This window comes from Amblyomma mixtum, chromosome 7 (assembly GCF_055824585.1).
Source record: "Amblyomma mixtum isolate Tamu chromosome 7, ASM5582458v1, whole genome shotgun sequence".
In the NCBI taxonomy this organism is placed as follows: Eukaryota; Metazoa; Arthropoda; class Arachnida; order Ixodida; family Ixodidae; genus Amblyomma; species Amblyomma mixtum.
In genome coordinates this window covers 84,510,251-84,521,714 of record NC_143018.1, presented here as the reverse complement: position 1 = coordinate 84,521,714, position 11,464 = coordinate 84,510,251, and the positions used below count along the sequence as shown (strand labels likewise).

The following is an 11,464-nucleotide window of genomic DNA, read 5'->3' as shown; positions in this document are numbered from 1 at the left end:
TGCAAAAGGCGCCCGTGTGCTGTGCGATGTCAGTGCAGGTTAAAGATCCTCAGGTGGTCGAAATTATTCGGGAGCCCTCCACTACATAGGGAACCTCTTTTTTCCTTTTTTATTTAACTCCTTCCTTTATCCCTGCCCTTACAGCGCGGTTCGGGTGTCCACCGCGATATATGTAAGACAGTTAGTATGCCATTTCGTTTCCTAAAAAAACAATTTTTATTTTCGAAATAGGGGGGGGGGGGGTGCACAACTAAACTACCGCACCGGATGCCGTTCACCCTAGTGACGACCCTGGAGCACAGTCCCGATATATCAAGCTTATCATTTGATTTATTGATTTATTGGGGTTTAACGTCCCAAAGTGACTCAGGCTATGAGGGACGCCGTAGTGAAGAGCTCCGGAAATTTCGACCGCCTGGGGTTCTTTAACGTGCACTGACACCGCACAGTACACGGGCCTCTTGAATTTCGCCTCCATCAAAATTGAGCAGCCGCGTCCGGGATCGAACCCGCGTCTTTCGCGCCAGCAGCCGAGCGTCGTAACCACTGAGCCACCGCGGCGGTTATCAAACGAACAGCGAAATTGCAGTTTTAGATATACAACGCGACTTTTCAACACTGGTACACAGGATTTTCAAAGGGATCACGTGTTGGCCAAGTCAGATGCAGGATCCGTAGTGGATGGGCTATTTCTTTTTTCTCGTAGTCGAGGATCAATGACTGTAGTGCACTGACTTACCAATTTAGCCGGCAGTCTTCTCTTGACAAGTCGCTTTGCAACGTTCGAACACTCTCTGACAACGCCCGGCCGTATTATTGTTATTACTGCTCCAACAAAGAGCGCGCCAGAAGAAGTTCGAACGCGGAGTTCAAAAGAAGAAAGCTTATGCGGACGCTGCCGACTTGGGAAAACAGTAACACTGACATAAGTTACAGTCGCTGCATTTCGCACCAATGAGCGTGAACATACGCACATACAACGCACTACTTTCGCCGAACACGGAACTACGCGCCCGCACGCCCACACCTTTGACGAAAGGGAGCAAAAAGGTAGCATTAAAAGTAGCGAGAAGCTTTGAACTTTCCGGCTCCTCTCTCCAAGCGCACGGCCGGATCGAGCCTCCCATTGGCCGAGGCGCTGTGGTCACGTGTTAGCAAGGTGACAATTGCTACCACCCCGTTTCAAGGAAAGCGCTCCTATCCATTCATCCATCCATCTATCCATCGATCCATCCAGCGCGCGCTGTTTGGCGGGAAGCGTTTCGCCTATTTCGCCAGCTTTGACGACGTCTACGCGTTGCGGCGACGCCGAGCTTCCGTTACGCTTATGGTTGCATCAACCGAAGAGGCAGTGGGCAAAGGTTTTTCGTCATTCTATCCGGAAAAAGCAATGCGGCTTACCGAAAGGTTTCGCTGCAGGCATAGGATCAGCCGGGAAAACATTGATAATGAGCGAGATCCCCGTATTTAGATGTGAATTTCCGTTCTTGAGTTGTCAGCCGCATTTTTTTCGGAGGATTTGTTGTGAAGAGCGAGCCACAGCAGTCTTTCTTCGCAGTTAATGCCGTTTGGCATGTTGACGGATTCGTTCGCTCGCGGACTACGAAAGTCGTGCTTCTCGTTGTCTTAGCCCCGCCGTTCACGCTGCTGGCTCTGCTAGGCTCTCCAGGGGCAGTTTAATTCATGTCGCGCGGAATGGCCGTGACATGAAACTGCACCTGCAGAGCCTATCGAGGAACGCGGTTCAGCAGTTGCCACTCAGTCTCCTCCAAGTCATCAAGGCCATTCAGCTGAATGGCATTCAGCTGAATGGCCATTCTAACCTAGGTTAGAATGGTATTTGCTTGCATGCTCCTAACAAATGGTTAAAGCTTTGTGTCTTAAATTTAATTGCTTGGATATAGTGCCATCAGGTAAATAAAATATTTAAAGTGCTTGGCAGTACGCAACATGAAAGAACTAAGCCCAAACAGGAGGGTAGTTTGCCATTATAGGTTACATTTTAAGGATGGTTAATATGCAAGATTAACCAAAACTTCAGCTTTGTCAAGAAAGTGCAGTGCAGCTCTCTTCAAGGATTTCTGACAAGGAAATATCAGACTGCAAAAAACACATCTAAAACATAATGCTCTCTTGCTTGGAGCAGGTTTATAAATGAAAGTTTAATTACCTGTAGAGCATCAGAATTGCAAAAGTACAGAGTAAGGGTTACCACATGCTGCCTACTAATGGCAAACATCCACATCAGAACAGATTCATAAGTTTGCTTTGCATGAGAAACTTTTTGAGAAAGTTTATGATTAAATACGGATTTTTGTGTGTTTTAAAAATTAGTGCCAGTGCAGTCACCTGTGGAGTCACCTCCCGGCAGTGGCCAAGATGTTTTGGTGCCTTGCTCTGCTCAAGGTATGTGTAACAATGTAACAAATTTACTATCAAATTTCAGTTTGTGGTCTTGCATTACTTTGCTTTTTTCTGTTTGCAAGCCAAGGGTGACTTAGCTGGGGTATTTCGTGGACTAACCCACGGGCTGTCGGGCTTCTTAGCTTCATTGAACGCCAATAGGTTTGAAGACATGCTTAGCAACTCCATGTGACCTAGCTTTGTGCCCTTTCTGCATAAGATGGAGGCGGAAAACAGCATGCAGATGCGTAGTCCATCAACAAGTGTGCAGCATCAATTAATAATGCCTGGCTGCGTATTGAATAGTCTGCTGTTTGCAGTTACAGTATTATTAATATTTTCAGAACAAGCAGGTAAAAAAATGGAGCGTAAGGCACGCATGTGCTAAAAAAACCCAAATGTTCATTGATTTGAAATACAGAACCTTGTGAGCGAGGACAGTCGCATTCTGGAGGTGTTTGTGCGCCCATTTTTATGGCTTTATTGTTGCTTTTCCAGATACCTCTCTGCTTGTCCTGCGAGAGTTGTGTGTGCTCAAGAAGGAAGTCAGGGGTATAAAGAAAATGCTTTCTGTGAAAGAAGTGCGGCACTGTGTACTGAGATGATATGATTAAGCTCATTTGCTTAAACATTTTTTGCATGCAGGTAACATCAGTTAATTGAGCTGCACATGAGTTTTAGATTTTAGTGGATAGTATTAAACTTCGTCTCGGAAGTTGTGTGCAGTGGAGTGGAAACAAGCTCAAGGCAGATTTTTTGCCTCTTAAAGGTGCACTGAAGAGGAATCTGAACTCGCCTTTTTGCCGCGGGAACTCGATCTACACGTTCCGAGCATTCTTAGAAACTTCGACTTATTGCCCTGTGTGGCCGATTTCTCTAATTAAATCAAATTAACGTCTGGCTCCTGCCTTTATTTTTGAATTCTCCCTCGTACGGTGTTCGAGGTCGACCAACACGTGGCGTACCTTTCAGCCAGCTCCGTGGAGGCTTTGCTTTCGCTTTATGTTGTTTTTTAGGTTTCCGTGAATAAATAGTTTCATTCACAGATAATATAGCTGCAAAATGAGCCCGCAGAAATAAAAATACGTGTGGACTATTTGCTTCTGCGGATTACTATGTATTACTCCGCCGATGGCAGAGCGGCAAGCCGCCACGCGACTGGGTGAAAGGCACTCCGCGCGTTGGTCGACTCCGCCCACCGTACGAGGGAGAATTTAAAAAAAAAAGGCAGGAGCCGGACATTAATTCGATTTAATTAGGGAAATCGGCCACACAGGTCAATAAATCGAGGTTTCTAGGAATGCTCAGGACGTGTAGATTGAGTTCCCGCGGCAAAAAGACGAGTTCAGATTCCTCTTCAGTGCACCTTTAAGTTGACTGGTGGGCACATGAGAAGAGTATGCTCAAAGATGTCATCTTGTGCTTGCACCTTCCACTCCACTGCAATTAAGATGAAAATAATTGAGTTGTAATGTTTGGCAGCAGCAACCATACCTAACCTCATTTACCTAGAAATGTGAAATCAATACCTTGTGCTTCATTAAATATAATGCAAGCAGTGCTTAGTCTTGCATATTTAATCTGTGTATTAGTTTTCTTTTTTGTTGTTGTTGAGGTAGCTTTACTTTCCCTTGCTATTTAATCCATTTGGATGCTTTAGATACCTGTATGAGGAATTTTTTTAGTGGCAGGTGCACAGCTGTGGCTACTTCGAAAAATGGATGTTTTCCTGGCTTACCGGGTTCTTTATGCAGGTCAGTCAGCTTGCCAGTACTGGCGGAAACAACCCGCATTCAGCGACAGCGCGCATACTGGCACGGCTTTTGACAAATGAACTTGGCCAAAAATTCAGCCTCTGCGGCCAAAAGGGGAAAAAAGCATTTGCCGACCTGCGCCTTTTCGTTGTTGTTCAGAGTGAGTCCTTAGCCTCTTTCTTTATTGAAATAGTAATGTTAAACTGTATATTTAGTGCGTCATGGGGCAAACAAGGTAACATGGCTCTCTGCTAATGGGAGCCTTAAGGTGGATGGATTGCTATGTAAATTGGCTTCTTCTGGGTTTGATATTTTTAAACTCCGGTGAATGCTGTATGGGGCTTAGTTTCACTAAATTAAGCAAAAAGGGATAACCAGGAAAGATCCACCTTGATCTTTATTTTTGAAGCATACGACCGGTATGCCTTAAATTCTCATCTGGTTGGAGTGTTCTAATTGACTTTTTCAATGCAAAATAAATTGATTCAAGATTATGGTGGGTGAGTGAAGTGTTTGTAGTGAAGGAGTAAAAATACTCAGATTAGAGAAATGAACTGAGGTATTGCCAGTAATAGTTAATATTAGAAGTGAAGTCAGCCATTTCAACTGGTAAGCTTATAAACTAAAATGGAGTAGCTTTTAAATTTACACATTCATTCGCCACAGTCTGGGAGATTTTTGTACTGTCGTCCACACACCTGTTGCAAGCACTTGAGCCACGCACTACAGAGTACAATGCTGTCAGTTATGAGTGGTGTAGAGAACACAATTTTGTGCATAGATGTTTGCAATGATTTTAACTAGCTTCTCGGTGTCTGAAAAAATAATGCACTAAGACAGTGATGAATAATTCTCAATAGAGCTTGTTGATCCAGCACTGTAGACAAGTATGTGGGTGACTGTAGTTTAGGTGTATTTAATTTTTGGTGTAATAGGTGTATTTAATTCTTGCATTTCCAAGACCACCTTGTAGTCGTTGCAGCAGAGTAAACTTGGGCTCTCCATGTAGAGTATAGGCATCTAAAGAGAATGCATGTCATTTAGCAGCAGACTGACCCAGTCCCACGCTGCTTATCACACTCCTGGTTGTGTTGGACTGCAGCAGAGCTGGGCCATGGTCGTCATCGCTGGAGATGAGCTGCAGACCAGGCTGCATGGCATGCTCCCATGTGACAAGGGTGTGCCTTCGTGTGTCCAAGGCTGTGTGTTTAATAGTGCCACACCTGTATACAGCCTGATTTCCTTTTGTTCAACGATCACAATAGTACTAGAATATATGAAAATTCATACAGCTATATAGCCAGCCATGACTGCGGCAAGGTACCAAACCATTGATTAACAAGTAATGAAAATTTGTTTTAACTGAACATTAATTGCCTTGAAAGTGTGTGGAGGAATCTGTAGTATGAACTGCAGTGTAATAACAAAACTTCCCTTAACTGAGCCTAATTTGATTTCCAGTTCACTTCTTGTTCAAAATATTAAATCGACTGCACTTTTAAAAAATTGCAGGTATTTGCTGACATGACACGAGAAATGGTTAAACCAAGTTGTAACCTGAGAAAAGTAGGTTTTACCGGAAGTGGGGAAATATAAACCACAAAGTACTCGAGAGGAGTCTGATGCCATGTTTCTGATTCACGGTGAAGGCTACTTTTATCCGCATTAGGAGCAAATTTAATAATTTCTCGTATTCCTTTTAAGTATGACATGTACTGTCATGCATTTCTAAAAATGTCCACAATTTACTGTTTATCTGCAGAAGCAGTAAGCCTGATGCAAAGCATGTCACAAGCGACATTAAAAAATATACAAGATGGTGTAATGGCATGGCTGAAAAATTGTTCAGCCCATGTCAAGAATGCAGCCAAAAGGTACGAAAGCTTTCTACTTCTTTATTTAATTTTCATTTTCTGGTCTAACTCTTTTGACGTTCATCTGCTCTTTTTATTGTATATGCTCTTTTTGCTTGGGCTTAGGCCTACAGTATTCAGTATAGAAATAAATACTGCAGCTTCCCTAGCAGACTTATTCCATAGTGGGCATGCGATGCTCTCTTGTCAGTGTTCCTAATGGGTATTCCTCGCCTCCCCTGCTTGGCAAAATTATCAATTTTGGTGTCTCCTGAAAAATATTTCTGGCTGCATGCCTGAGAAAGGATGGATGCAGTGCTACCGTTTTCTGCAGCTGTAACTTTTATGCCCGTTTAGTGCCATAGTTTTTGTTCAGTGGCAGCAGGTGGCAAATCCAGCATGAAATATTGTGCTCATTCGTACGAAAAAGGTGGCTGCCATTGTGGACCTCTGCTTGTGGAGCTTAAATGGCATTCGTGGTTAAAAGAGCACTTTTCTCTATTCTGTGTGGGTTAGCAGCTTTGGTTGCTTGTTAGTTGCTCTGCGCTTGTGTGTACCTTCACGTCCTTGTTTTTGTGTGTGCAGTATACTTTGAAGATATGCCTGACCGACTCTCCCTTTTAAATTAGTTGCTTCGGAATGACTGTTTTGTGAAGTGTAATGGGTATAAATCATGATGTTGTCAGCTGTAGTCTTTCTCCATCTCACTGCATGCTTTAGTGTTCAGAAATGGGCTTGTCCTTGAGCTCAGTGGCTGTAGTTATGCTGATCATGAATTTCATTATGAATGGCCAGAACACTAACCTAGCACTGCAATTCTCAACACCTCTACAGGACTACATCAGGAGGTCCCTCCCCTCTATCGAGCCCCTGATCTGGATGCTGCATGTGAGGACCCATGTACTGAAAGCTGAAGACCTTTTTTTTTTAAACGTGTTGCTTTAGTGGGGGAATGTCTTCCCAGCCACATAACGTTGTACTGATTACAACAGCTCTAGACAGAGCTGCTTTTCTCAAGTGCCTCCCTGTGTCGAACCCCTGTCCTGAAAGATGCAGATTTTTTTTTTTTTGCAAGCTGTTCTAGTGATGTTAAGTGTTAACAAATGCTGCTTTGCTTTCTCTTTTTTGGTTGTTGCCTTAGTGCTTGAATCGCTTCCTGGCTACACATGTGATACTGATGTAGAACAGTTCTAAGTGTAGCTGTTTTTCTTTTTGTCCTGTTTTTATGCAACTGCATCAGCAGGTGCCTCCCTTGCATGGAGCCCCTGTCCTGAAAGGTGCAGATTTTTTTTTGCAAACTGTTCTAGTCATGCTTTGTGTTAACAAATGCTTCTTTGCTGACTTTTTCTTTTTAGTCTTGCCTTAGTGGAGAATGGCTTCCTGCCTACATTCTCTGATACTGATGTGGAAAAACAGCTCTAGGCATAAATGTATGTTTATCATGCCATCCATTTTAGTGAAATTGAGTTTTGCCAAGCCATTGCCAGCATCTATATATATAGCTGTTGCTAATTGCACAAGTGCTGGAATGGGTCTATGCTCATTTGATCTGTGTATTTGAACCTGTCCATTGGACAAATTGTGATTCTGTAAGAATACCTCCAAGCGTAACTTATACAGTGCCTTCTTTTCTTGCGGGAAGTGTTTGTCAAGCCATTTCTAATGTTTTCTGATTTGATGTGAACTTGCTCTTGTTTTTGCCTGTAAGCTCCTGTGAACAAATCTCGCTTTGCAGTCTCTTTTTATTGCGCAGACAATTTCTTAAGCCCTAGCAAGGTCTTGGCAAATTAACCTGTGCCTTGAAAGCATCTTGTGAGTGCAACATTATGTCATATGTGCACTGAAATACATGTGCACTTTACTATTGTATACATTCTTGACTTGTATTATTCTGCAATCTGAGTAAATGGGCCCCTGTGCTATTTAATACTCTGCATAGCAGTTTGTGCTGTATAGTTGTAAGCGGAAGTGCAGCTCTGTTGTAACAGCTAGGTTGCTACCGTATCTTTTTTAATATTAATATGACAGGTTACTCAAGTTTTAATAAATATAAGAACTTATGTGTTTGCAGCATTGTGCAAGTGCACAACTGTATATGGTATAAGGTCTGTTCTTGTTTTCTTAAAGTTGTGAAATAAAACTTTATTCTGCTGAAAGCGTGACTACAACTCATTTTTCATTTAAGTACCTTGCTTCCTTTTTTTTTGGGGGGGGGGGGGGGGGCTAGGGGCACTTTTTTTTACAAAATGTAGAGCAGCTCTTCCATGGTGCTTTAAACTTATTAACTGGTGCGTAAGTATCTATTTGGAAAAGTATAGATGACGTTATAAAACATCTTGTTGAGATCTTGTGCAACGTCTTGTATTCCAAAATTTGCAGTGTTATAGGAGAGCTACAAAATGTTATTAGAAGTCCTCCCTAGACCTTGAATGTCTCACAGAATGCCTTATATTTCTAAATGTAGCTGTTTAAAGAATAATAATAAACGTTATAAAAGACATCTTGTGGACAGCTTGCACAAAGTCTTCTATCCCAAAATTTGTGGTGCATTAGCCCTTCTACAGGAAAGCTACAAGATGTTTCAAGATGTCCTTGCTAGAAACATATAAGACGTTCGTAAGATTTTCCAGAGGATGTTCTTAAGACGTCTGTAGAGGTTTTTATTCTGTCGGCAAGATGTCTCGCTTATCTTGCGAAGACGTATATAAGATCTCAAAAAGACGTTACTGTGTTCAGTGGGGTATGTTCTTCTAAAAACATTTTCTCTTTAAATCTATGGGGTGTTCTTCCAGCATTATGCAGTGCAGTTCCAGGCAGCCATTGTGCATTGTTAAGTCTGCCAGTTTGGGGATAAGCTCTTCGCTGAAGGGATCAATGTTTTTAGAGTTATGTGCCAGATTTTAGGAGTCAATGACTGTAAATAAACCTGGCTTTCTACACGTGAACTTGAAACAGCAGCATTTGGGAAACCCACTGGTGAGGCCTGATGTGTTGGCTGTGTAATAATTTTCTGTTGGACCCAGAGCTTGCCTTTATGTAATGAGACATGGGAAGGACTTTTTTTTCCATTCTTACTGTTGTATCCATGAATTGACCTAAAAGTGTGGCCTGGTGCATTTTTTTTTGCAGATGCGGTGTGATGTAAATGGAAATCCTAATTCTGTGCCTGATTTTGCATTGCCTGTATTCACGACATTGCAAAGTTAATGCTGTGTTTTTCTTTCCCCAACCATTCATAATTTTCTGCTTGCAATTATACTGTCAGAACATTTTTCACCATTTTTTACTGTGCTTGGTTCTTGTTTCTTGCATGCTAAACTGCAATAAAGTTTGGCTGACACTTTTTTTTGTTTTTGTCGTAAGAGTTGTACCACATTCCGAATGATATTCGATCTGCAGCTTTGTTCTGCACATATCAGGCAAAATATTATAGCTCCAGCGCTTCATTCTCTGCTGCCTGAGAGTGATTTGGAAATCTGTTACTAATGTGGGGTTTTGAATGCATTAAATGAATCTCGGGTAACTTTCTCATTGGTTGCATTAAGATGTTGGGTCTAATTTTAAAAAATTGATTTTGTACCATCCCCATACTCTGTTGTGTGTATTGTGTCACATAGATGGAGAATTGAAAAAACTCTCTTCAGTGTGACCATCTACAACTTGTCTTAACTGATCTATCTTTGTGAATCAAGTGTGTGGCGAAATTATCTGCATGCTGCAGTATGGCTCACTGAGCATTATTTTCGCTGTAACGACAATACTGAGGTTAGCATGACCGCAGCTATAGGGTTGATTAGGAAGACATATTTCTGGGTGAGACCCTATAGTCTGTGTTGTAAACAAAAAGAGTAAGAATTGTGATTTATTAATTCATGTTATGACCGCAAAGAAAAAAAGAAAGGTGTAGCAGTACTGTGACACTGTCATAGATGATGTTCGCTTTGTTAGTCTAATAGTTTTCTTGATAGTGTTCACAGAGAATCCTGTAAGCAAAGCTGTGTTGAGGGATCACCTAAATAGACTGGGTGGTCCCAGTCTTGAAATGGTACATTGTATTTATTTGAAGCCATTCTGGTGGAAACACAGAGTGATCACTGCCTTTCATTTTTAATTTTCAACAGCACTGTACGCGTTGCATCTCATGAGAGCATACTTCAATGTTTCATATCCTGTTGGTGTCCACTGCTTGTACTTTAGTGGTAGAAATAAAGCTGCAGTACTTGCTGACCGATTTATCTTTATCCTATTTTGAACAGTTTTCTTTTTGCCATTTCGTCTTGCATTTTTCTCTCAGTGATATTTGATTGGAAATTTGAACTTATTTGCATAAGCGAGCCTTTGCTGCAGGCAAAATTTACAATTACAGCACCTAAGCGGTTGTGCAGTTTTTGTTGCAGAAGTTTCAGTATGAATCCTACAGTCACATCTATTAGTGGTGGCCACTTCTCTTTGTTGTTGACTTTTCTGCAATGAATGGACTAATTTTGTGGGATCGTAGATATAACAGCATCAAGAGAGTTCGAAGTAACATTTGTGTTATTTCACAGGATTAAATTACTTCCAAAAACCTAATTATCACACAGTCACCTTTCCTTCTGATGTGCTGTACACTGTTGTACATAATTCAGAGGCAAAAAAGTGACGCTCACACAATCGAAGAAGAAGCTGAAGTGATCTGGAAGAAAGCAGTTGGTTAAGTGACTGCATGGTTGGGAGTAACACCTTGAAAATGTGTCTGTTACAGTTGGCTGCTAACATGTCCAACTTGCACCATGCAGTTGCTGGCCTTTTCATTTGATGGGCCCATTCCTGGCGACTAATGCATCCAGCTGGAAGCCATTGCGTCAGTGAATTGCAAGAGTGACCACACGAAGGCCCAAATACTTCCTGCCATGCTTGGAAAATATACTGCAATTTTGCACACCTTGCCAGCACAATGCAACTGAAACATATTCAAGGCATGGCACTGCTGACTGAACTGTCACTTTTCAGACTTCATCCTCACTGATCACTTTGGCCTCCTCTTCTACTGTATTGTTCTGTCTAGTGTCTCATTTTTGTAGAGATTGTCGGCGTAAGTGGATGGAACACACACAAGAACGCGAGGCCAGCAAAGCCGCCGCAGAGCCCCGGCCACGCTAGATAGAAATATTGGGGACACACGCGACGCTGGTTCTGGGAGGGACTGGGGTATCTATCCAGGGTATCTGGGGAAAGACTGCAGAACTGGCCATGGCTGATCACACTGAAAATCAAGTAAGCTGATTTAAGCTAAGCCAGGCCAAATTCATCCCGCGCGAGATTAGGAATTTGCGGGAATATGGTGGCCACGGCTGGCGAAGGACAGGGTCAACTGGAGAGACATGGGAGAGGCCTTTGCCCTGCAGTGGCAAAGCCTCCTCGAATTTTTTAAGGCCTCCGCACTTTCCTCCTCGCACCCTTTGACATCACCCC

At 42.4% G+C, this 11,464-nt stretch overlaps 1 long non-coding RNA gene across 2 annotated transcripts in view; it reads right to left on the bottom strand.

The window, feature by feature from the left end:
- The window catches only part of LOC149336675 (uncharacterized), a 39,943-nt gene extending 38,841 nt beyond the window's left edge, over positions 1 to 1,102 (bottom strand). For both annotated transcript variants that reach the window (XR_016284313.1, XR_016284312.1), the window contains exon 1: positions 1,028 to 1,102. This is a non-coding gene — a long non-coding RNA (uncharacterized LOC149336675). The remainder of the gene's footprint in view (positions 1 to 1,027) is intronic.
- Positions 1,103 to 11,464: the final 10,362 nt, after the last annotated feature.